At 35.8% G+C, this 26380-nt stretch overlaps 1 protein-coding gene across 4 annotated transcripts in view; it reads right to left on the reverse strand.

Annotated features, from left to right (window-relative positions):
* The window catches only part of GRID2 (glutamate ionotropic receptor delta type subunit 2), a 1531999-nt gene that overhangs the window by 410983 nt on the left and 1094636 nt on the right, over window positions 1-26380 (reverse strand). The gene's annotated exons all lie outside the window — the stretch shown is intronic.

Here is a 26380-nt window from a genome sequence, read left to right on the forward strand (position 1 = left end):
TCTTATATGACTTTTACTGGGAAAATAGACACTTTTTTAATATGGTTAGAAGGAGAACTGCTTTTATTTGAAAAAAAAAATCACGTGTATGGCTTTGTTTTCAAAGTATTCATAGCACGTAAAACAATATGATTTGCCTTTTTGTCAGTGTTATCAATTTGCTTGGAATATTTTGGCAGAGCCTTTTTCTTAAAGTCTTGCAATGACTCACTGCTCTTTACTCACCCAAACAGTGGTTCAGTTTTACGCTCTTACATAGGTCTTATCTCTTGGAATATATAAATCTGAAGGCTACCAGTTTTTAAATTACTGTCTATATATCTGAATGGGATAAAAATTGATGACTCTTCATAAAAAATAAGGAGAAAAGAAAGAGATGATTTGATTTGAATTAGCAGATAACTGTTTATGGAAGAAGGCTGCAGAGAGAGAGAATGTTGTAATGCACATCTTGGGAAGAAATGTCCTATTATTAATCTTGAAACCAGTTCCATGAGCCTTTACATTTAGGAACATATTCTGCATGTGCAAACTTAAAAATGTAACAGATCTTTAGTCATATTCAGAGCTGTTTTGATTAACTGAATGGTCATAGGGGCAAATGGTTATTTATGCTTTTTCCTCCTGATGACTGTGATTTATTTCTTTTTATTGCGGTTTTTCTGTAGCTTCCAAAGTCATCTACATACTGGCTGGCAAGTCTTCCCTACAAATAAACAATTTAGGTGCTTCTTATTAAAACTCAAGTTTCTCTTTGAGCTCCCCAAAAGGTGTTTAATTAAGAAAACTAAAATGTACATAATATATCTTAAGAGAAGGGAACGTCACAGTATAAACAGCAGAGCCAGCTTTTTCCTTATTAAAATAATTTAGAAAAGGCTGCTAATTGTTGGTTTCAACTGTAAAAGCACATTAAATTCATACAATGATATGTCATTCTTAGTTACATAAAAAGCCTAATTAGAACTTAGATCCAATTAGCAAATCCAAATGTGTTGAAAGTCTAATTATCAGAGACATTGTGGTCCTCTGCCAAATTTAAAACTTTTATGAAATTTCTTTTGAGATTTTCTCTTCTGAGGTCAACAAAAGTCTATCTTCAATTGCATTCCCCGATGTGTGCTTTTTCTAATTACTTCCTCAGGAGGATTTTACTTTCCTAGACCAAATAATATTGGTGGAAAAAGTAATCTATAACATTAAGTGAAGAGCTATTCCAATATGCTATCTCCACATATCACAACCATATAACTTAATTTTAAGTTTCACAAATAGCTTTTAGGATATAATCTTGTTCATGGCAAACATGTCTACGCTGCCAAAGCACACACAGGAATTTCTTTTCTGTCCCCTTTAGATTTGTCTCTTAAGTTTGGTGAAACTATTGTCAGTTTGTGTAAATAAATGACATCTATTAGCACCAACTTGACTGTACCATTTCAGTGTACTGAATAGTCAAAAATATCAGCAACTGGATTAACAGTGAAACTTGAGCCATTTGTTTCAACAATGCTATGGACAAACATTTATAAATATATATTTCCAGTTTCTTCAGAATGATGTTTTCTTTTAAACATAACTGAACATGGTCAATGGTTTTATAATTCTAAAGCACTCTAGTATTTGGAGGTTCCACATAACAACAGCAAAAAAGCATTCCAAGGAGGTAGAATACGTAAATATATCTCATCTTCTGACCTAAGCAGTGACTTCAACATTATTTATACCATGTATAATATTTATTTTCATTTAAAAATTTGTAATATTTAGCTAGACTCTCTCATATGTATTACAAGACAATAATTTCTCTCCATTACTTGACAAAGACTTTTCACCTTTCTGTGTTCTCCTTTTGTTTTTTTCCGTCTGACTCATATGTCCTTTGATAACAGCATTTGTACAGTTGTTCTTCTTAATAACAGCAGTCTAGATTTTAGGATTGGTAAGTTCCACTTACTTAACTTAGTTCTTCCTTCAAATGTACAAAGAAACTTTAATGTTTCCTAAATATTAGCTGTGGATGTAAAGAGCGAGGATGCTCAAAGACTGAATTTGGGAGTAAAGAATGTTTAGGATACAGATTATCTGGAAAACTAGAAATAAAGTACATTCTCTTATCACATATCATAACAGGGTATAACTAATAAATTATTAAGGAAATAAAACAATACTTATTTCCTATATTGATTACATTTTTGAATGCTGTTTAATACTTTCTATGTGTCAGCCATGGTGCTGAGCTTTTTATACATGTAAGCTCCACAATGACCATATGAGAAGGTGCTCTTACAATTGTTATTTAATAGGCAAGAAAACTAAGGACTTCATTTAGATCACATATTTACTAAGAGGTGAAACCAGTATTTAATCCAGTTCTTTTTAAAGTCCAGATACAGCATTTTTGATTGAGGTGTTGTTTTATAGCTTATGAATCCTTTTCATAAATGTGATCTACTCAAGTTAGGTAGGGAAGATATTTCTATTTTATAGCAAATGACATTGAGACTGAGAATTGTTAAGTGTTTGGTTTTATATTCCTGGGCTCAAGGGATCCTCCCACCTCAGCCTTCCAAAATGCTGCGATTATAGGTTTAAACCAGAGCACCCAGCCTGCAAATTTCTCATTTTAACATTCCTCAATTTCTGTTCATATCCACTTATCTCCTTGAGGTTCATTTCAAGCTTTTTTGATTATAAAAACTTTTTTTTTTCAATAATAAGCAATAAAGATGAATTAGATTCATAGAGATTCAAATTGAGTTTGTATCTGCAACTGGTAATATTTCTTGTTGCATAGCAAGATTGACAGGCATAGTGATTAATAAAAACTAGGCAAACTTCACTTAGGTTCAAATGTGAGGTTTATCTAACAAGTCCTCTGGTTTCAATGTCTGAATTCTCATTAGTTTGACTTCTCTGGCTATGTGGAGATGGTTGTTTTTGTCTGCTGTGTCTTTGATTTTGTTTCTTTTTTTTTTTTTTTTTAAACAGTGAGTCCAAGACTAGTAAAGATAACACATAAAAAAGTCTCATACCATCTATTCAGCTGAGTGCTTCCTAAATAAAAAACAATAAAGGTGGCCCCTGCAGCACATGAGACTTACAGAAAGTCACACCGCTGATGGCAAAACAAGATTCACTATCTTTTGTGGTCTGGCAGTCTGAAGAAAATTTAGAAGGGATAAAAAAAAGTAAATCCAATTCAATTTCCTTTCAATTACAATATATTGATTTCCTATAGTATTTTCTGGTTATTGATTTCCTATAGTATTTTCTGTCATCTTAAGACCTTAAAATGCCTAGTGCTTTAATTATTTCCTTCATTGGAGCTTTGGCAATAATACTCTTGTAACATTATGTTAAAATCAATGTAATATCTTATGTTCTACAAACTGGGTTGATGTATTTGCATGAGCACAGTAGCGTGCTCCTAACATTATGTGTACTAATGATCAAGTTTTCAATATTTACTCTTTCTTCCTCAATGTTTCCACTTCTTATTTTCCATGGGCTGTAAGGGATGACTTGTGACTCTTGGGTTTAACATCATTATTTTTCAGTCAGTGTTATAATGTCAAAAAGAGCTGAACTGCTCAATTTTAATTTTATGCTCAATAGTTTGTAGGCTTTAATAACAGGAATCAGGAGAGCTCTTAATTGAATACCACATGGAATTCTCTCCATTTATTAGCTTGTATTCATATGGAACAAATGAAGCCTGTCTATAGGTCCAATGCTCCAGCTACCGGACACAAAATACCCACTGCACTGAGGGCTGTATGCTACCAGCCACAATGTTTCGTTTACTTGAATTCTCAGCTTTCTGACAAAAAGAGGGAACAAAAAGTTATAGGTAAAGCAGCTTAAAAGCCAGCCACTTAGAAATGTGCAGCATTTATTTGGTAGATATTACTTCTGTAATGGGATAGAAAGTGTAAAAAATACATATGGCAGGTTGACTCAGATACATGTTTTATAGAATTAAATTGGAATGTTTTCCACTTTGACATGTGAATGAATGCAGTGTGCCAGTAATCTCTCCAACGATAATTTTCTTTATGGTATTTCCACCTGCAAAATAGGTTCAATTTGTAAAATGTGCTCCCTAGAGGATGATTATATGCTCCTAAGATTCTATACTACAGTATGGTCATTACCATAAAGTAGTAGTCGTTCTTGAGATTATGTGGAATAGCCTTAGCACTTGAGTTTCCTTCAGGAGAAAATGTCTTTGAAAAGTCAGAAAAAAAAATCACATGGTTCAACTACTTTTATCTCCCTGTTTCACTACTGAAAACAGAACCTTCATACTATGTAACATGATGAACTTGTTAACTGATTCCTACAAATGAAGAAAACATGAGAACCAGTATACACACACACACACACACAAATGTATATACATATATCTATATATAGACATATTTGTATAAATATATATAGATACATATATATGTCCATATACACATATGTATAGCCCACAGATGTTTTATGCAGTCATGATAATCATTCTATTATCAACTGACATTTAACTGATTTAATGATATTCTGCTGTTTGTATAGGTTTTCCTTTCTTTTATAATTCTTCTGGTGTAAAATTACCATTACACTACATGTAGAGGCAATATATCATACCAGTTCAGATAAGAAGCTCTAGAAGAAAACTGATTAAGTTCAAGTACCCACTCTAACACTTACTAGGTGTGTGCTATTGAGTTTCAGTTTTCTCATCTCTCAAATGGGAATAGTAAAAGTGACTTCTTCATACGGCTTTTGGGACCACTAACTGATTTAAAATATGTTAAGTGTTTAGAAGTGTTCACGACACACTGAGACTAAAGAAGTGTTTATTATTTTTCCTATATAATCAGAATTCTTTTGTTCCTTGCTGACTCTCATTCTTTGGGTGACTTAGTAGTCTGAGTGATAAAACATGCCCTTAAAGCCGTGACTTTCAACTTTTGTTGACTATTAGAATATTTTGTTGATTATTAGAATGGAAAGCTTTAAACAATTCTGATGCTCCATCCAAACCCCAGGACTATTAAGTCAGAATCCCCAGGAGCGTAACCAGGCATCAGCAGTTCAAAAGCCTTTCCAGGTGATTCCAATGTGCAGCCACGGTTGCAAACCACTGCCCTAAAACTTGCTTCAGGCCAGGCGCAGTGGCTTGTGCCTGTAATCCCAGCACTTTGGGAGGCCAAGGTGGGTGGATCACCTGAGGTCAGGAGTTTGAGACCAGCCTGGCCAACATGGTGAAATTCCGTCTCTACTAAAAATACAAAAATCAGCCAGGTGTGGTGGCACATGCCTGTAATCCCAGCTACTTGGGAGGCTGAGGCAGGAGAATTGCTTGAACCTGGGAGAGGGAGATTGCAGGGAGCTGAGGGCGCCACTGTACTCCAGCTTAGGCAACAGAGCAAGACTCTGTCTCAAAAAAAGAAAAAGAAAAAAAAAACTTGCTTCAACACACAGGGAATGCAAACTCATAGAATGGCTACTTTACCTCTTTGAATAGTCACTGTTTTGACTGGTTTCATTTGTGAAAGCTAACTAGGAATATTGTCTCAAACTACTTTTTTATAATAAATATGATATGAATCTATAAACTATGTGCCAGAATGATGACTACCTTGTCCACAGTTGTACTCCTAGCTCTTATCGTAGTATTTTTGTATTGGTATGTGGCAGGTTCGAATAAACAAATCTATGATTTAAAACTCCTGCTGTCTTTTTTTTTTTTTTTTTTTTTGAGACGGAGTCTCGCTCTGTCGCCCAGGCTGGAGTGCAGTGGCCATATCTCAGCTCACTGCAAGCTCCGCCTCCCGGGTTCACGCCATTCTCCTGCCTCAGCCTCCCGAATAGCTGGGACCACAGGCGCCCGCTGTCACGCCCGGTTAATTTTTTGTATTTTTAGTAGAGACAGGGTTTCACCGTGTTAGCCAGGATGGTCTTGATCTCCTGACCTCGTGATCCACCTTTCTCGGCCTCCCAAAGTGCTGGGATTACAGGCGTGAGTCACCGCGCCCGACTTCCTACTGTCGTTTTTATAATCTTCTTTCGTTTTGGTTCTCCAGTTCAAGCTGAATGAAAAACCAATATGTTCCCAACTAGACACCGTGTCCTAATATGATGTTGTATCCCTGAGAGTTTTCACGATTCTTCGGGGTCATTCCCCTCCCTCAGATTCTATTAGCTTTCCTTTTCTATCTGACCAGAACATTATTATTTTTTCTAATAATATTTTAGCATGTAATTATTACAACCTGATAAAAGTTGCTGGATTTTCTTCTCTTCTCTTCCATTCTACCTTGAGACATTTTAAGATGTTCATTTTAAAATCGCATTAAGTTCTCGCTGTCTTTCCTATCTCCTCCATTAAATAATTAACTACTTAAGGTCATGGGTACCATGTTAATCATTTTTCTGTCTATTATAGTACCTTTTACCATGTTTTGTACCAGTAACGTAATTATTTTTATGAAACTGACAAGGTTAATGTAAAGCATTTCTATTGCAATTTAGATCTTTACTCCTAAACAATAAAAATCTCGAGCTCAGCCATCTCCTTATATTTCACTATCACTTCACTGTCTCTACTTAGATACCTCAAAGGGAGCTCAAATATCTCTAAGATTAAGCTCATTATCTATCCCTACTATCAGCTCAGTCCCACTAGCCAAAAATCAAAGTGTCAGTCTCACCACCTCTCAGATCCAATCCTTTGCCCTAGTCTGCCAATTTCACCTCTTTAAAAAAATCTCCTGAATCTATTTAACTTGCTCCTTCCTACCATACTAGCCGAAGCTAACTTCATAGCTTCCCTTTACAGTCTTTCATTGCAAACATAAATTCAGAGATTACAACATCTGCTTAAAGTCTTGTCACAGTTTTCCAGTATTCTCAAGATAAAGGCCAAACTTCAGATGTGGCCTACCAGAATTTGCATGATTTGGTATTATTGATATTCACAGACTCATGTCATAACACATTCCCTCTCATTCTTTGAATTCCAACCATGTGAGTCTTCCTATGGTTTCTTGAGTAAGACATAATCCTCCTACCTTGAAAATTTAAACATTGTTTCTAAAACACTGACTAAAGTGTATCAGAATCACTAGGGGAGTTATAAAAAAAGATCCCAACACCAAAGCCATACCCCATGCCAATGAAATCAGAATCTGGGCATGAAATGTAGGCATTAGTATTCTGTAAAGTTATGAAGATGATTCCAAAGTAGAGCCAAATTTGAGAACCAATGGTTTTGAATATACAGTTTTCCTTGATTGGAACAATCTTAGGAAACCAGCGATTCTTTAATGACTTAGTAAAGTCATTTTCCCTCATCCTTTAGATCTCCATATAAACACCTGTAGTTTGGGGTAAACTCTCCTTGATCTCCTGCCCCCACCGCAGACTACCTCATATCACTGTAATATGGAATCATGTTCCTCTCTTTTACAGTAATATTGTAGTTAAGTTTGTTTAATATATATTTTTATATATTATGATTAATATTGCAGCAATTATCTATAAATGTCCATGTGGTCAAGAAAAATTCCTGTTTTGTTTCCTCTCCCCATTTATTAAATACATAATTCTTGGCACAACATGAGACTTCAATTTTTATTGGATACTAAACAAATTTAGATGATTTTTAAACAAGAAACTTAATACATGTTACAGTGATTGTACATCATTTCTTTCCCTCTTTCTTTCTTTTCTTTCTTTTTTTTTTTTTGAGATAGAGTCTCGCTCTGTTGCCCAGATTGGAGTGCAGTGGCACAATCTTGGCTCACTTCAGCCTCCGCCTCCCAGGTTCAAGTGATTCTCTTGCCTCAGCCTCTCGAGTAGTTGGGATTACAGGCACACACTACCATACCTGGCTATTTTTTGTGGTTTTAGTAGAGATGGGGTTTCACCATGTTGGCCAGGCTGGTCTCAAACTCCTGACCTCAGGTGATCCACCCACCTCGGCCTCCCAAAGTGCTGGGATTACAGGCATGAGCCACCGCACCTGGCCTGTACATAATTTCTTATATGATGCTTTAAATAAATATCTCACTATATAGCCAACACTGTGTTACCAGCTATCAGCTGAGATTTTTCCCCCTTTTAAATTTAGATGGTGAATTTCCAAGCTTTCAGTATGAGGAATAATGATATTACCTAACCCTGGAGAGAATAAAATAAGTTGTTTTATTGGAGCTATAATCTGAACAGTTATATACAAGCAACCATAGCAATAATAATAAGAGTAATACCTAATCTATGTTAGATACTTTTCATCTATACTATATCTCACTAGAAAGAGAACAACCAACATACCAATGAAATATAAACTACTGAATCTTTTGGGAGGATTTCTCCTAGAAATCCTCTCGAAAAGTCCAGTTCCAATCTGAAACCTCTGTATGATTTTGCCCTGCCCTAGGCAATACAAAGGCTTTTCCTGGCAGGCCTTCACAGAGGAAAGTTTCCCTCCTCAAACCAATTTGCACAGACAACGCGCTACAGTCTCTGAAGGGAGTTCCAGTCAAGGAATTAGGACCCCTGGCCAGTCATGTTTTATACATATTTGCATTCTTAGCCCAGGAGCCTCCATTCAGAGACTTCTTTCCTGAGGACTCTGAGAAGAGGCCTTTCCAGGAGCTTCTGCCAAGACCTGCTTGTTGGGAGGAGTGGGTTCCCTGGAGGACACTTTTCTCCATTCTGACTTAGTACTTGGTACTTTTCCATTCCTAGATCTTCCCCTTGCCTCTTCCCCTGCTCTCAGGTCCATAAAACCATAGGAACTTTTTGTTTGGGGTTCCCTTAGCAGTGAGACAGTTATCCAAAACTGGACTAATGCATCTGACCCTTGCGTGGTGCCATTTCGTAGGGAAAATGAAACATAGCTGAATCCAGCACTTTCTTTCTGGACTCTTGACTATACTATCACAGTAAGTGGAATAATGGCTTAATTGTTACTTTCATTTTGGCTTGTTGTCTTAATAGAATACTTCCACATCTGGCAGCTCAGCCCTCCACAGCTCAGCTCAATTCTTAACATCTCTTATTTAATAAAGGTGGTTTACATTTACTGAAGACTTCTTATGAAGCAGGTATTTTGCCAATCATTAGATGTTATTTATCTTTTTTGCTATAATCCTATCAGTATTATCCTGATATTATTATAATTTTGCTTATTTTACCAGATGTGGAAATTGAGAATTAGAGGGATTAATTTACCTGTTCCAGGCTACTCATCTAACAAATGACATAGCCAGGATTTGAACATAGGCAGTGTCGCTCCAGAAACTGCTGTCATTTTTTACATCAATGAGACACTATTTTAGAGAGGAATTAGAGTAAGCATCCTGCAGACAGCTGTAATAGTTTTAATTGCTCACTTCTCAAGTTCAGCTTTGTGTTTTGGGATCCTTGAGAATATATATATATTTTACAATAAACCCTTCTTTTTTGCTTCAACTATTCAAATTTGGTTTCTTTCACATGAGGCCAAAAATTTATATCTAACATATATGGACAGTATGGTAGATTTTGTGAATATATATCTAACTCAACATAGAGAAAAGAAGATATTTTTGAAAGCCAGATAAAGAACTAAAGAACATTAGGATGGGTGGTTAGATTTTATTTTCAGTGAAATCTGTTTTCTAAAAACCTTAGTTTCTTTATCTGAAAATGAAATGGTTTGTTAATGAAAAGGATTCTAAACTCAAAACTCATAGCTTATTATTGATTGGGTTTATTTTGTGAATTTTTTTATATTATCAGAAAAGCAATGCAAAATATATAAACATTGTTGTAAGTATTATTAGTAGTAAGGATGAGTGATATTTATAAAGGGGAAGCTTATGAAATAATTTATGTCCCTTACTAGACTGCAAGTTCCATAGGCAAAGATCTTCGGCTCTTCTATTCACTGTGTATGGCAAGCACGTGGAACAGGCCTAGTATACAATTCACACACAATGAAAATTTATTGCATGAATAAATGGGTCTTATTTTTCTCAAAAAAAGAACTAAGTCTCAATAGCATAGAAGAGTTTTGTGGCATGCAGGTTTTATTTCAAGATGAGAAATAAATCAGTTAATCTCATAAAACGTCTAGCTTTGTGATTCTACAATTGTTTAACATGATTGGGTTCACACCAAGAGTCATCCCTGTGAGGAACAAGAGAGGGCTTCTTATTCAGGTTTTCTAAATTACTCTCGCTAGAGATAGTACAATCAACTATTGCAATCAGTTTATCTGATGCTAACACCGACATGACACTTGTCTAGGTCACGGTATGATTCTTCCTTTCCAGCTCCCTTGCTATCAGATGCCTTGCTCTTGCTGCAAATGTGGATGGAGTTCTTGGGTTTCATAAACTATGAACCATCAAATGAGGAAGTACACCTCTGAGCATTTTTATCAACTTTGAAGAGAATTTTTATTTTATTGCAGAGTATTCCAAACATTTAAACAATTGAAACTCCCATAAATCATGAACTCAACAGGCATGCTGAAAATGCTAGCATATTTCAAAAAATAGTCATTTTTTCCTTGTAGATTTATGGGTTCTTCTAATTACTCTTTTGTTAATCCTCCTAAATATGCTTCCCATATCTATGTCCATTCACAACTCTTAGCTATAACCATATACGTATGATAAGCATGAGAAAGTCAGGGGTATTTGAAAAAGGAGGTCATTACTAAGTGATTGATATGCAGCAAGAAATAATGCGGTGTATGATATGCAGCAAGAAATAATCGTGTGGATAATACAACCACCGTGCATTAGTGTAAATACACTATTCTCCCACCACTTAAAATTTACAAATAAGAAGACAGTTATTTATTAAATACCTACTATGCTGGTTTTATGGGATACAAGGAAATATAGAACATCATCTTTAACATCCAAGAGTTTGTGATTGTTTTTGAAATGACAAAACAGGACAAATTTTTTAATGACAACAAATTCCACTAGGCAGTACATGACTAATTCCCGAACGACTGATATAAATAATAAGTGCTAAGTATTTTACAAAGGAGATATTCGTGAGAAAGGATCAGATGTCATCAAAGAAAATGATAAGAAAAAGCAGAGCACCGTGTGGTAGTCTGTCTGCAAGACGGCCATAGATAATTCCTCCTATCCCTGTGCACACATACCATTCTTCTTTCAAGAGATGGAGTTCACTTCCCTTGTTATGGTCTGAATATTGGTATGCTCCAAAATTCATACGTTGGAACTCAATTGTACTAAGTGTTTAAGAAGGTGATTAGTTCATGAATAGGATTAGCTCCCTTATAAAATGAACTGAAGAAAGCTGCCTTCCGCTTTGGCCATGTGAGGATACTGTTCACCCCTTAAGCAAGATGTGCCATCTACGAAGCAGAGAGCAAGCCTTCATTGGGTATTGAATCTGCTGATGCCTTGAATTCTCAGCCTCTAGAACTCTGAGAAATAAATTACTACTATTTATGAATTACCCAATCTAAGGTATTTTATTACAGAAGCTCAAAAGGTCTAAGACAGCCCCTTTTCTTTTCTTTGTTTTTGAGACAGAGTCTTGCCCTGTCGCTTAGGCTGCAGTGCAGTGGCGCGATCTCTGCTCACTGCAAGCTCCGCCTCCCAGGTTCACGCCATTCTCCTGCCTCAGCCTCCCGAGTAGCTGGGAATACAGGCGCCCGCCACCATGCCCGGCTAATTTTTTTTTTGTATTTTTAGTAGAGACGGGGTTTCACTATGTTAGCCAGGATGGTTTTGATCTCCTGACCTCGTTATCTGCCCGCCTCGGCCTCCCAAAATGCTGGGATTACAGGCGTGAGCCACTGCGCCTGGACCCCTTTTCTTGAATCTGCGTGTGCTCTGTGACTTTTCTCCAGTAAAATGTGGCAGAAGTGACGATGTATGATTTTTGGGCATGAATCTTAAGAGATCTCAGTTTTTTTTTTTTTTTTTTTTTTTTTTTTTCTTTTCATTTTTGGAAGCCAATCAAGTAAAAAAGAAAAAAAGAAATTAAAAAAAGGCTGGCCCAGAGCAGGAGAAAACCAAGGTTGTGGGTGAGATGTGAGCTGTGTCGGGGGTAGTGGCATCCCCATCCAGAAGACATTTCTCACAGCCATAGTCTACTATCAACAAAAATTAGAATCAGAGCTGGTTCTCCCCAGTCTTCAAGGAGAGAAACAAGATTAGAAAGGAAGATTTTGGGAAGCTGGCAAAATAGAAAGCACCAGAAATCTGTCTCCCCATGTAGACAACAATTGCACTGGCAGAATCTATCTGATGTAAATATTCTGGAGTTCTGGAGTCTATTGAAGGCTTGAAACTTCCAGTGGGAAGCTCATAAGGAAAATTATGGTTACTTTTGATCAGTTTATCTTAGAACAGTAGCAGCTACCCATCCTGACCCTTAGTCCAATGGCAGGCAGCCATGAATGTGTTCCAGGAGCAACTTACATGCAATTCACAGAAGCCAGCATGGGCAAAAAGAACATTATAATCCAAATATTGGAGATTTGAGCTCTGACTGCTTACTGTACTTCTAATCACGGACTTGTAGACAAAGAGCTAGGTAGTCACTGTTGTTGCACCTCCCCTCCATTGTTGCACACCCCTACCCCTCTGGCTGAAGTAATTTCCAGGGGATTTAAATGGCCAGTGCCTGCTTCCCACCTTCATTTTTCTCTTTTCCTCTTTTTGGAGGTGGACATTAAATACTAGAACATTTAAAAGCAACCACGTACACACGGGAACTTTGAAAGTCGCTGTGTATGCCCAGGGAAAGGTGCAGGCTCAAAAGAAACTTGAGAAGACCTTAAATTTACATACATCTCAGATTGATCCTTGGCAGAGAGACAGTCTACAACACATTTAGAATGAAAGGGGAAAAACCCCAGGAAACCCTGAGAAATAAGGACAATCTGATTGCCAGGGTTACTACATTACTACAGTCACATGTCTAATTTTCAACAAAAAAAAAATTATAAGGCATCCAAAGAAACAGGAAAGAAAGGCTCATTTAAAAACAAAATAAAATAAGCCAACAGAAACTGTCACTGAAAAAGACATGATGGTGGACCTACTGGACAACAACTTTAAAACAACTGTAATAAAGATCCTCAAAGAACTGAAAGAAAAGTAGAAGAAATCAAGAAATAATACATGAATAAATTATAAACATCCATAAAGAGATAGAAAACATAAAAGTAGAAAGAAATTTTGTGGCTAAAAAGTACAAGTGAAATGAAAAAAAATTGCTAGAGAGTTTCAAGGGTATATTTAAGCAGCTAGAAGAAAGACCCAGCAAATATAAAGATAAGACCATGGGAATTATCAGTTCAAGGAACAGAAAGAAAAAAGATTAAAGAAAAGTGAGCAGAGAATAAGGAACCATTAGGACACCATCAAGAGGAGAAACAGATGTCTTATGGAGTCCATAAGAAGACAGAGAGGAGAAGAGAGGATATTTTAAGACATAATGCCCCAAAGCTCCCCAAATATAATAAAGAACATGAATATAAACATTCAAGAAGCTCAGAAAACTCTAAATACAATGAGCTCAGAGATCCACATTATCAAACTTTGAAATGATAAAGACAAAAAAGAGAATATCAAAAGCATCAAAAGAGAAGTGACTCATCACATACAAGGGATTTTTGATAAAATCATGAGGATATATCTTATTAGAAACTATGGAAACAATAAAAAAATGAGTCAATATATACAAAGTGCTAAAAGAAAATAAACCTGTCAAGCAAGAATCCTATATATGGCAAAAATTTCCTTCAAACTAAGGGAGAAATTAAGGTATTTCCAGGTATACAAAAGTTGAGGGGAGTTTGTTAACACTAGACTTGTCATGGAAGAAATGTTAATGTGAGTTCTGAAGATGTAAATAAAAAGACACTAAACAGTAATTTGAAGTCATATGAAGAAATGAAGATCACAGTAAAGGTAAGTACATGGACAATTATAAAAGCTACTATTATTGTAACAATAGTTTGTAATGTAACATTTTGTTTTCTACATAATTCAAGAAACTAATATATTTAAAAATTATTAGTTTTTGTTTTTGAACTTGCAATGTGTAAAGGTGTAATTTTAGGACAGCTCAACAAACAAAAGAAGTGGGTATGGAAATGTAAAAGAGAGAGTTTGGTGTATTATTGGATTTAAAAAACTGGTATACATCTAAATTAGAGTATTATAACTGTAGGATGTTAAATGTAAAGAAAATAGCTATAGAAAATATACAAAAGTCAATGATATAGGTACATAAACATTTCATTACAAAAATCAACTAAACACAAAAGAAGACAGTCATGCAGGAAGCAAGGGACAAAAATGCTATAAGCTATATAGAAAACCAGTTTTTAAATGACAGAAGTAAGTCTCTCCTTATCAGTCAGCCTTACAAAGGACAGAAATTCTACAACATGGATGAACCCTGAGGACATTATGCTAAGTGAAATGAGTCAGTCACAAAATGATAAATGCCATATGATTCCGCTTATTTAAGTTTCTTGAAATGGTCAAAATCATAGAAACAGAAAGAATAGCAGTTGCCAAGGGTTGGACAGAGAGGAAAATGGGGAATCATTGTTTACTAAGTATAGAGTTTCAGTGTTTGCATGATGAAAGGAGTTTTGAAAATAGATGGGTGATGATAGATGCAAAGGAATATAAACGTACTTATTACCATTGAACTGTACACTTAAAATGTTTAAGATGGTATATTTTATATGTGTATTTTACCACAATAAAAAATTTTTTTAGGCCAGGTGCGGTGGCTCACGTCTGTAATCCCAGCACTTTGGGAGGCCGAGGCGGGTGGATCACGAGGTCAGAAGATCGAGACCATCCTGGCTAACATGGTGAAACCCGTCTCTACTAAAAATACAAAAAATTAGCTGGGCATGGTGGTGGGCACCTATAGTCCCAGCTACTCTGGAGGCTGAGGCAGGAGAATGGTGTGAACCCAGGAGCCAGAGCTTGCAGTGAGCTGAGATCGTGCCACTGCATTCCAGTCTGGGGGACAGAGCAAGATCCTATCTCAAAAAAAAAAAAAAAAAAAAAAAAAAAAAAAAAAAAATTTAAAGGCTGGGGTAGAATATTGAGTAATAACGGGCTATGTGGAGAGAAAAAGGGATAACATTAGTTAACCTTGAGTAATTAGAGGCTATGTGGAGAGAAAAGGGTAACTAAAGCACCTCAGCCAACAACTAGCACCAAAGCCCCAGACATGCAAGTGATACCATCTTCAATCCTCTTACCCTAATTGAACTATCCCAGTGAGTGCCATGTAGAAGAGAGGTAACCTATCCCCACTGAATCCTGCCTAAATATCAGATCCACAGAAACCTTAGCAATAAAACACTTGTTTTAAGACAATATGCTTTAGAGTGTTTTGTTATGCAGTATTTCATAATTGAAACACGTGGCTTTTCAATGGGTCAATGGGTAAATGGTAGCCTTTGCCTCTGAAATTGACTGGACATCTAAAGTTTCTATTAGTAAGAAGTTGTACATATATGAGGGATATACTCTTGTTTTCTCAATAATTTCCTTTATATCTTAAAACTTTTCAAGTGCAAAATGTTTCCCTACTGCAACTCAGATAGACATTTCTGTATGCACTTGCATTTTGTGGTGCCTAATTGAAATTAAAAATTATCTATGCTTTGGAAAATAAGGCAAACTAGATCATGACTTGCTTTAAACAGCTGCCATAACAAACTGCCCCAAAGTCATCTGCTTAAACATCAAAAAATTATTCTCTCCAAGTTCCAGAGGACAGATATGAAATCAATGTATTGGCAGGACTCTATCCAAAGGCTCTAGGGGAAAATCTTTCACTGCCTCTTCCAACTTCTCTTGGTTCCAAGCATTCTTTGAACTTGTGGCTGCATAACTTCAATCTCTGTCTCCATTTTTACATGGCTGTCTCCTCTTCCTTTTCTGTTTGAAATCCCCCTATGTCTTTCTCTAATAAGGATACTTGCCATTAGATTTGGGGGCCCACTTGGATATTCCATAATGATCTCATCTTGAAATTCTTTACACTTATACCTGCAAAGATACCTTTTCCCTATTTGGTCAAATTTACATATGCCAGGGATTAGTTCATGGACATACTTTTTGTTTTGTGAAAGGGGTGGGTACCATTCAACTTACTACAGATCACGATTTATCAATTCTCATTTTAGTGTCAAGTTTTTTTTATGATGCCAGTTAAATTAAAGCACTATCTCTTTGGGGAAATAAGTAGTTGCATGGGATCCAAATCCAATGGGCAGAATTGATGTTTTGTGTATCTCAATTGACTAAAATGTATTTAAATTAGCATAGAGAAAGCACTTACCAAACAGTTGATAAGTTTGCTCCTACAGCATCTCTCAAAGAAGTATCTCACTGTACTTATTATTTGAAATATTATCCTGGGCTTCAATCACTTCACCTGTTTCTCCCAGTGGAATTTTGAGATTTGTGAGATGGCTGAATCATCTTTTCATCACCATATCGCCAGCACTTTTGTGTGCAATTGACCATTCATAAGTGGTTCTGATTCAAAGTATTTCATTTTGCTCAATATATTATAATTAGTTGAATAAATATGTAGTGGGCTTATTATCCCTTAGACATTTATGGCTGACATACTGAGATGCATTTCCAATCTACCTTTTAATCTGCCAAATGGTAGGAAAAGATTTCTCCCCTTTTTACTCCATTCTACATTTGACTTTCTAAAGTCAAGAGTAGAGAATGGAAGGGACAGCATAAGCTAGGTGTAATTACCTACAGTCAGAGACATACATAGTAAAATTAGGGGGAGCAAAAGTGTACCCCTCCTCCACCTCAAATATTTTCAAAAAACGTTTTAAATCTATATTTTACCAATATATTAATTCAGTTAACATTTTGCTTGTTATTTCTTCTATATTTAAATATATTACTTGTCTTATTGATAATAGCAAGTAAAGTGACTGAATAAACTTGATTAGAGAATACATTTTAGCTGAAAGTTGGTCATATTTGTTTTATAATAAAGCCTTACTATGAAAATATAATTCTTTCTCATAGATTTTCCTTAGTGGCAAATCATATCCTCTATATGAAGGATGTAGATTTCTTAATGCATATTTTATTAATGTAGAGAATAAAAAAAATAGATATCACTCTTGTCTTGCCAATAGTAATTTAGATCACAGGTTACTGAAGATAAAATCATTAATCAATCTTGGACCTCTATACATAGCAGGAATTATCCAAGGGATAATAGAGAAAGTTTTGTACAGGGATGTTCTATCCAACTGAAAAAATAGTTTTCAGTTGGGACATCATTCAAGAAGTTATTCCTCCCAGCAAAAACAAACTGTAACTTTCTCCAAAGTCACAACAGAATAGAGCACCAGATGCACAAAGGTTTTAAGCCAAAGAATAAAGACTTATATTCAGACAAGACACTTGGGCAATATTAGAAAATTTGGAATAAAAATTTGGAATCTAAAGAGATCAAAAACAGGACCGCTCTCCAAGTTAATCTTATTGAGAAGTATCTCTAGTTCCTTAATACATATCCACTTAAATATCAATAGCAGAATCCCATCACAGGTGTTTATAACGTTTGTGAACCATATAATAATATGTATGAGATTTTATTATAATTGTGGTTTACTTACCCAATAATTTCCTTTATTAAATCAATAAAATCCAGAGTAAATGAACCTGAGAGAAGCTGACTAACTTGTAATAACAATTATGGAATATTTAGTAGAAAAAACAGATATGCACCTTTCTTATAGGATATAGATTTAACAAGGTTGATTTCCCAGGAATATTTACTCAATCATTATAATAGACCTTTCTGTGTAATCTGTTAGCAGTGCTCATATTAGCTGCTTTACTTTATGTGAAAACTATTTTGGGGATTCATTGAAATCTAAATTTAAGTTTGGGAATTATTAATTTGGTTAAAGTAAGAATTATTCTTGGAATTTAAACATATGAAATTATTTTCAGAGCAGACAGGCATATAAAAATAGGATTAAAGTTTTGTTGAGGGTATAAATTTTTTGAAACAGTCATTGTAACTATCATTTTTGGAGGGTTCATGACACACCTGGAAATGTACTGAGTATTTGCATTCATTGTCTTTAACAAAGTCCTATGAGCTTTGATCTGTTAACTTAAACCTTATAAAATTAGTGAAATTTTACAATTTTTTGATCTAAAAGCTGAAGTTATAAAATATAGATATAGGTCAAGATATAGATATAGAATCATTTTATCTTAGTTTCTATTCTTATTCTTTTATTACAAAATCAGAAGATTCATTTTTTTTTCCAGAATGCTTTTTAAAATGCAAGTTTACTGTGGTAAGTAAAGTAAAAACTGTCAATTTTGAGATTCATTCTGATTCTGGCAGAGATGTTCTCTAATCCAGAGGGAAAAGACTCTTGAAACACTTCAAATATCATCTCGATCCTCGGAAGTATTATTACAATATTTTATTCAGTCAAATTAACAGCTGGATTGGACATATTTTGAAATACATTTGGTACAAGAGGGTAAAAAATGACAAGAACTATTGTGTGAAGTCTAAATTTACTGAGCTGAACACGATCAGAGAAACATCTGGACAGGTTATCACAGGTGACTAGAATACTGTGCTAATATGATTGGCATCAAAGTTTAATAATCAGAGAAGGTAGTTAGTCTGGCATGCCGAAACCCTGTCCTTCAACTAGAGCCTGCTCTCCTAACCTCAGCCAGCTCTCCAATGCACCCAATTAACCTTACAAGGAAAACTAAAGAGTCAGCCTGATTGACTCATCAAAGCTCATCATAACTCAGGCAAAACAACTAAAAAGATGTATCATCTTTTAGTGAACATTTACAAAGTTTAAAATACCAATATAAAGCTTTTCCATGTTTTAGTATAAAAATTTTCAAATATATAAATAGAATAAAATTATAAACCCAAATATTCATCATCTTACTGAAACAATTATCAACTCATTATTAATGAGTTATTTATTTATGCACCTACTCTTTCTTGCCCCCACTCTAATCAGATTTTATTTGAAACAAATGGCAGACATTATACAATGTTATTTCTAGTCTGGTATATATCTCTAAAAGTTAAGAAGTCCTTTAAAACATAATCATGACACCATTATCATACTTCCCAAGATTTAGAATAATTTATTTTTATTTTTAGTTGTGGGGTACATGTGCAAGATGTACAGGTTTGTTACAAAGGTAAACATGTGCCAAGGTGGTTTGCTGCACCTGTCAACCCATCACCTAGGTATTAAGCCCAGCATGCATTAGTTATTCTTCCTAATGTTCCCTCCCCCTACTCCACCCCCAGAAAGGCCCCAGTATGTGTTGTTCCCCTTCCTGTGTCCATGTGTTCTCATTGTTCAGCTCCTGTTTATAAGTGAGACCATGTGGCGTTTGGTTTTCTGTTTCTGTGTTCGTTTGCTGAGGATAATGGCTTCCAGCTTCATCCACATCCCTGCAAAGGACATGATCTCATTCCTTTTTATAGCTGCATAGTTAGAATAATTTCTCAATGTCGTCAAATATCCAGTCAGTATTAAAATTTTCTTTCTTTACTCAAATTAGGACCCACGTTTTATGAGCTCATGTGTCTCTTGAATTGCTTTATTTATAGGTTCTCGATTCTTCTATCTTCATTTGTTCCTTCAATTATATGTCACAAAATAGGTCATTTTTTTTTCTGTAGTTTCCCAAGCTAGATTGTGCTGACTGAATCCCCCATACCCCTTAACGTGTCGCTCTGTGGATTGCATCATTTGCAAATTGGCAAATCTAGAAGATCGACTTAATTCAGTTTAATATTTGTCAATAATTTTGTGTTGTGTACTTTAAACAGCAGATATATAATGTTTGTCTCCTTTTTTTGTAGTCATACGATCCGTCATTGATTTTTCAGGTAGTACTTCCATTCATTTAATGTGCTGAATTGTGTTTCCCCAAATTTATGTGTTGACACCCTAACCCCTAGTACCTCACAATGTATTTGAAGCTAGGGCCTTTAAAGAAGGTAATTATGGTTAAGTGAGATCATATGGGTGGGCCCAAATCTAATCAGACTGTTGTAGTTATAGGAAAAGGAGATTAGACCATAAAAGAGAGCCTTCAGGGTGCAAAGAAGACCATGTTAGGACTCAGGGAAAAGCTGGCCATTTGCAAGCTGAGGAGAGAAGCCTCAGGGAAAACCCAATCCACTTTCACCTTGCTTTTGAACTCCCAGCCAAATTTTCATTGTTTCAGCCACTTGGTCTGTGGAATTTTGTTATAGTAGTCTCTAAAAACTAATATAATCAGCGATGGCCAAATGTTCATGTTTTACTTTTACCATTTCTTCTTCATTTATGTGCTGAAATATTTGAATAAAGAAAAAGCTTTTCTTCAGTAATTATTTGATTAACCTGAGGTAGACTTTGTTTTCACACAAAAAATAAATGGGTATTCTACACCATCCTCCAAAAAGGTGTAACTCACGTTTTAAACATTGCACTGTAACTCGTGCCTCAAACACATGTGATGGTGAAGTAGCAAGTGTTCTGGCTGTCTCCCTTAAAATCAACACTGGGGAAACTGCAGAGGGAAACATACATTCCAGAGAACTATACAACATCACAGTGAACAACTCCTGGCCGGGCGCAGTGGCTCATGCCTGTAATCCCAGCACTTGTGGAAGATGAGGTGGGCAGATTATGAGGTCAGGAGTTCAAGACCAGCCTGGCCAACGCAGTGAAACCCTGTCTCTACGACAAATACAAAAATTAGCTAGGCGTTGTGGCGAGTGCCTATAATCCCAGCTACTCAGGAGGCTGAGGCAGGAGAATCATTTGAACCTGGGAGGCAGAGCTTGCAGTGAGACAAGATCGTGTATTGCACTCCAGCCTGGGCGACAGAGCGAGATTCCATCCAAAAAAAAAAAACAAAAACAAAAACAAAAAAACAAAGATAGAAAGAAAAAAGGAAGGGGAAAAAAAGAGAAAAACTCCCGTGGAGGGTACAGATATCCTAAAGTGGCAGCTGAGAGTATGTTTCGCTGCAGTCTGGGTAGAGGCAACAGAAACCGGCAGTGACAGATTAGGTTACTGTTTATGAAATTCAGCTCTTGCCCTTTCCATGTGTTGATTTGAAATGCCATTCCCTGGTCCTTCCCTGTACAAATCTGATGTTGTTACCCAAAGCATTGATTAATGTATTGGGGCAAGGCAGAGCTAAGAATAATAGAGAAGTACTAAAGTTCTTTTGGGAAATGGAATTGAAAGAAGTAGAGACAGGCCGATTGACTTTAGTCCCAACTGAGCAGAAAGAAACTAGTAAAATTTACCAGAAAATAAATGTAGGAAATGTGCAAAATTTACACACTTTTAATGACAGCTAACTCCTAACCACACACCTTCCTTCTTTCTCTTTCATATAGTTGTGAGGAAAATTTTGTCACAAATATCAACAATATAATTTTATCTTCTAGAAATTTATTCATATAAATAGGATGAAACCACCAATTTGTGGTTAATCTCCAGAAAGAAGAATTTAGCTAGGTATGCATTTGGAGGAGGGCTCTATGAGGGGATTTCAACTGACTTAACTGTTAAAATTATATACTTATGTAAAAATGAACAAGCAAAAATAAGATATCAGCTGGTAAAACTCATATGATTGGTTACAACATACTAACCAAATAAGTATTGATCTGGCTGCAGTTCCATCCCTATAGTTTACAATAAGTACAATTTCTTATTGTACCATTTCCTCGACCTATCCACCAATTATTCCTTTGTAACTGACTGATAACATGAAGTGTTATTAAGCTTGAAACAACTGAGATACTGTAAACACCCCTGCTATTGCTGTTTCCTCACATGTGCTCCATCATTATCCTGCACTGATTTTGAAATTGTGAAGTGTTTAATCAAAACATGCTATACTGATTGCAACCTGAATCTGAAGAGCTAATATGATATATTATTGCCTTTTTTAGGCACAAAGAAAAACACATTTTACAAATAATATCATTTAAAATGAATTTTCTTCATCTACATGACAACATCTGTTGGAATTATAATGACCTAGCTTGACAGTGCAATCTACCTGTCTTAGGCATTTAAGTGGAAAGTGACACATAACAGATGCATGCTGGCTTTTAAACCAAGAATTGGCAAGGAAACTACAATGTACCACTTAAGACAACACATAATAGTATCAATATACCCTAATAAGCCTTCTGTAGTGTAGATCAATCTTTGGAAATTTAGCAGTTATTTCAAGTATTTCCTTGAAAATACTTTTATTATTTGAACAAAAGTACCTTGCTACATACTGTAGCAGCCTTTCCCAGCTGGCATTTCTCATTGGAACTAGAAACAACAAAAATGATTTCAGTGACCATTTTCCCAGTTCTCCCAAGAATGGTACATAGCCAGTACCTGTCAAGATGCATAGGAGAGAAGTTAATTAATCACATACAGTGGCTGCTTTAGGTATTAAGGCTTCATTCTCTGTATAGTAAGGATGCTGGGAATAACTATTACAGCAAAGATTCAGTTACAAATGAATTCATACTCTCTATGTCAATTCCTGTTCCAGGAAAATAAACACGATCCATTAATTTTAAAAAGGCACTTTGTATTATAAAGATATATAAAATATGATCCCTGTCTATGGGTGGTAATATCTTGTTCGAGAGACAATAAATAAGAATAAGATAATCAGTAGTAAGACCACATTACACATATTTGTACTATATGTTGATATAAGTGGTTACTCTATGGCAATATGAAGTAATTAAATTGGTAAATCGCATTACCTTCTGCCACTGTAGAAACTAAAGAGATATTTTTTCTAGGTTGTCCTGGAAAAACAAAAAACTTAAGAGAAGAGAAGGTATTTGAACTAAAAGAAGAGAGAGGATAACAAAAGATGGCAGAAAAATTCTAGTTTGAAGAACAGCATAAGCAAAAACATATATTTAAGAGTGATAAATATTAGCAAGTTCTGAGGCAAGGGAGAAATTAAAGGGCCAGCAAATAGTTCCTGCGGGGAAATGACAGGAAATAAGGCTGAATAAAGGAGGTAGGTAAAGATTGTAAAGACCTCTGACAGGAGATGGGTTGAAGACTTGAAATCTGAGACTGGGTCTTTTAAAGTGAACACCTGTATCCACCACCAAGCTTAATAAGGAACATGATGGCTCACTGTTGGTCATGGGCAGAGAAGTGATATAGATACCCACAAAAGTATTATCTACTTATATATTACACACCTATCTAGTGGCTAGCACTGGTGAGAGTAACACATATGTTGTACATGTTTTCATAATTATCTTACAAATTGGGCATTAGTAGTGAGACTCACAGAAGTTACTATCTTCTCATGGTCATATAACTGCTATGTGATATATATATTATTGTATTGTACTTAAGATCTGTCTGATTCCAATGCTATTAAAGCACATATCCATGATGAAAGCAATGTTTGTGGAAAATTAGTTTGGATCCCGAGTAGAAAATAGACAGTGAAAAATGGTTTCTGTGCCTCTAATGTCTAGAAGACACTATTAAATGAGTCCTCCCAGGGATCATACAAACAAAGAGGGAGGCCCAGAAGAAAGAGAAAAGAAGGAGGAAGCAATGAGAGGCTTAAGGGGTAGAGAATAATAAGCAAAAGCAGGACACAATGTCTTGGAATACAAGAAAGGAGAAACCAACATGGGGACATTGTAGTAGTCAGGGAAATTGAATAGAGTGAAGAGGTAGAATAACAATAAAAATGTATTACTATAATCCTTCGTGTCATTTGTGGGTATGTAGTTACATTTTCCTGGAAAGTCCTCTCTGTCTTTTCAAATTGTTATACTCCTTGAAGACCCAATTCAAAATTAATTTTCTGGTGTGAAAAATTTCTTTGCCATTCCTTAGAAGGAATAATTATTCCTGAGATCCTTAATATTTGGTATGTATTACTATTTTATTGCTACCTTTGTTTACTTGTGTGTCTTTAATACTATTATGATGAGGTCTCTGAAGGCAGAGGCTATTCTTACATCTACATTAAAATATAAAGTGTACATGTACTTTTTAATTACAAAAGAAATAGTGTTGGGTCGGGTGCGGTGGCTCATGCCTGTAATCCCAGCACTTCCGGAGGTCAAGGCTGGCAGATCACGAGGTCAAGAGTTCGAGACCAGCCTGGCCAACATGGTAAAACCCCGTCTCTACTAATAATACAAAAATTAGCCAGGCATGGTGGTCCATGCCTGTAATCCCAGCTACTCGGGAGGCTGAGGCAGAAGAATCGCTTGAACCTGGGAGGCGGACGTTACAGTGAGCCAAGATCATGCCACTGTGCTCCAGTCTGGGCGACAGACCAAGACTCTGCCTCCAAAAAAAAAAAAAAAAAAAAAATATATACCAATATACAGAAAAATATAAAGAAAAGCATATGTGATATATGGAGTATTTTCTTCCAGTCTTTTAAAAACACATAATTTATCTTTCCCAGTTTGAATTGTAACATTATTTTACATGTGAATCTAATCCTGAAAGATCAGACATGTTCATCTTCTGACCAGAGTAATTGGTTCAAAGATACGTAAGTGGTCCTACAAAGACCAATTAGAGCCTTCCCTTCATCCATTAGATATTTTCTGGAACAATTTCGCTGGCATTGTTAAATATGAGTACAGTATCTAGAATTATAGTTTTGTTAGCACATGGGTAGAATCTGCCTGAGAAGGAAACATAAAACAAACAAACAAAAAGGAGTAACAAAACAGAGTAATGGCTAAACATGGACAACTCCCTAATGGCATTGCTTGAGCATATGAATGCAGCTGTACCTGGTGCCTGCTGGTCTCTTAGGCTTACCAATTATATCATATAGCAGGAATCTTTTTGCATAAACTTGGCATTAATTTACTTCAAGCAACCCTAATAGTCTCAACGAATATGATTTTATTTGCCTTTAATCTTAAACCATAATTTTTTAACAATTCTATTTTGGGATTTTTAGCCTTTATGCAGTGCCTATAGAGACATAGTTAGTTATTTCTGAATCAACGATTCAATGCATCTTTCTCTCTTACCATGGAGTGTCTCCATATTGAGTTCTTGGTTCTAGATGTATTTTGCTTAATTCGTTAACTATGATTATCAAACAGATATAGATAAATTGTGCCATTTAAATGTATCAATGACTTTAAAGTAATTTAGTTCATCAGAAGTTTCTAAGTATTTGCTATGTCAGCAACCATGCAAACAACTAGGAGATGTAAAGATAGATAAGACCCAGTTCTGTCTTCAAGGTGGTCATAGTCTAAAAACAAATCACACAGGGGAAAAAAAACATGATCAAATATGATGCACACAGTAACAGAGTTACATGTAAGGAGCTATGAAGATGTGTAAGGATCAGGGAAAACCACAGAGAAAATGTAATAGTTGGTTGAGTTTTAATAGCTGTGTGAAAAAAACCCTAAAAGTAGAAAAAAGAGGGAAGAACACTCTGATCTCAAAAAATAACATGAGCAAATGCAGTTTATGATTTTTTCAAGAAACAGTGAACAATTCTGTGTGACTGTAACATCAAGGAACTGTGTGTGCATGTGTGTGTGTGCCTGCGTGTGTGTGTGTGTGCATGTGTGTGTAGTATTATGAAGCAAGGAGAAGAATGTTAAGTGATAAAGCTGCAGACAAGGACAAGGGTCAGAAATTTAAGAAGCAGCATGGCATGCTCTTAAAACCACGTTGCTTTTCCTTTGTGTATCTGAAAGCTAGACAGATTTTAAAGTAGAAAACCCAAGAAAGTCTGTGTTTTGCAGATATATGTATCTACGGTTTGTATGGAATGAGAAGGATAGCATCAGGAATTAAAAACAGAACATCAATTAGAAGACCATAGCCCTGGGATAAATTGTTTGAGCTTAATCCAAGGGAATTTCAGTGGGGATTAACAGGAAGGGGGATCATTTAAGGCCTCTGTCAGAGACAGAGCAAATAAGCTTCAGTACCAAAATGGGGAGCATCTGGAGGACAATGTGCACTGGAAATATGACTGTATGAATCCTAACCTGCAACAAATAATGAATCACATTTTCAAAACTCTATTTTCCTAAAGTGGAAAACAACTTCATTGTGTTAGAGATGCTCCTTATGTTTGTAAAATAATTAGAAGAGAAAGAAATGGCCCCGTGTATATATTAATGCAGGAACACAAACCTAATCTTGAGCCTGGCACAGTGGCTTATACCTGTAATCCTAGCACTCTGGGAGGCCAAGGTAGGAGGATTGCTCTATCTCAGGAGTTTCAGACCAGCCTGGTCAACATAGAGA

This window comes from Macaca thibetana, chromosome 5 (genome assembly GCF_024542745.1).
Source record: "Macaca thibetana thibetana isolate TM-01 chromosome 5, ASM2454274v1, whole genome shotgun sequence".
NCBI classification, from domain to species: domain Eukaryota; kingdom Metazoa; phylum Chordata; class Mammalia; order Primates; family Cercopithecidae; genus Macaca; species Macaca thibetana.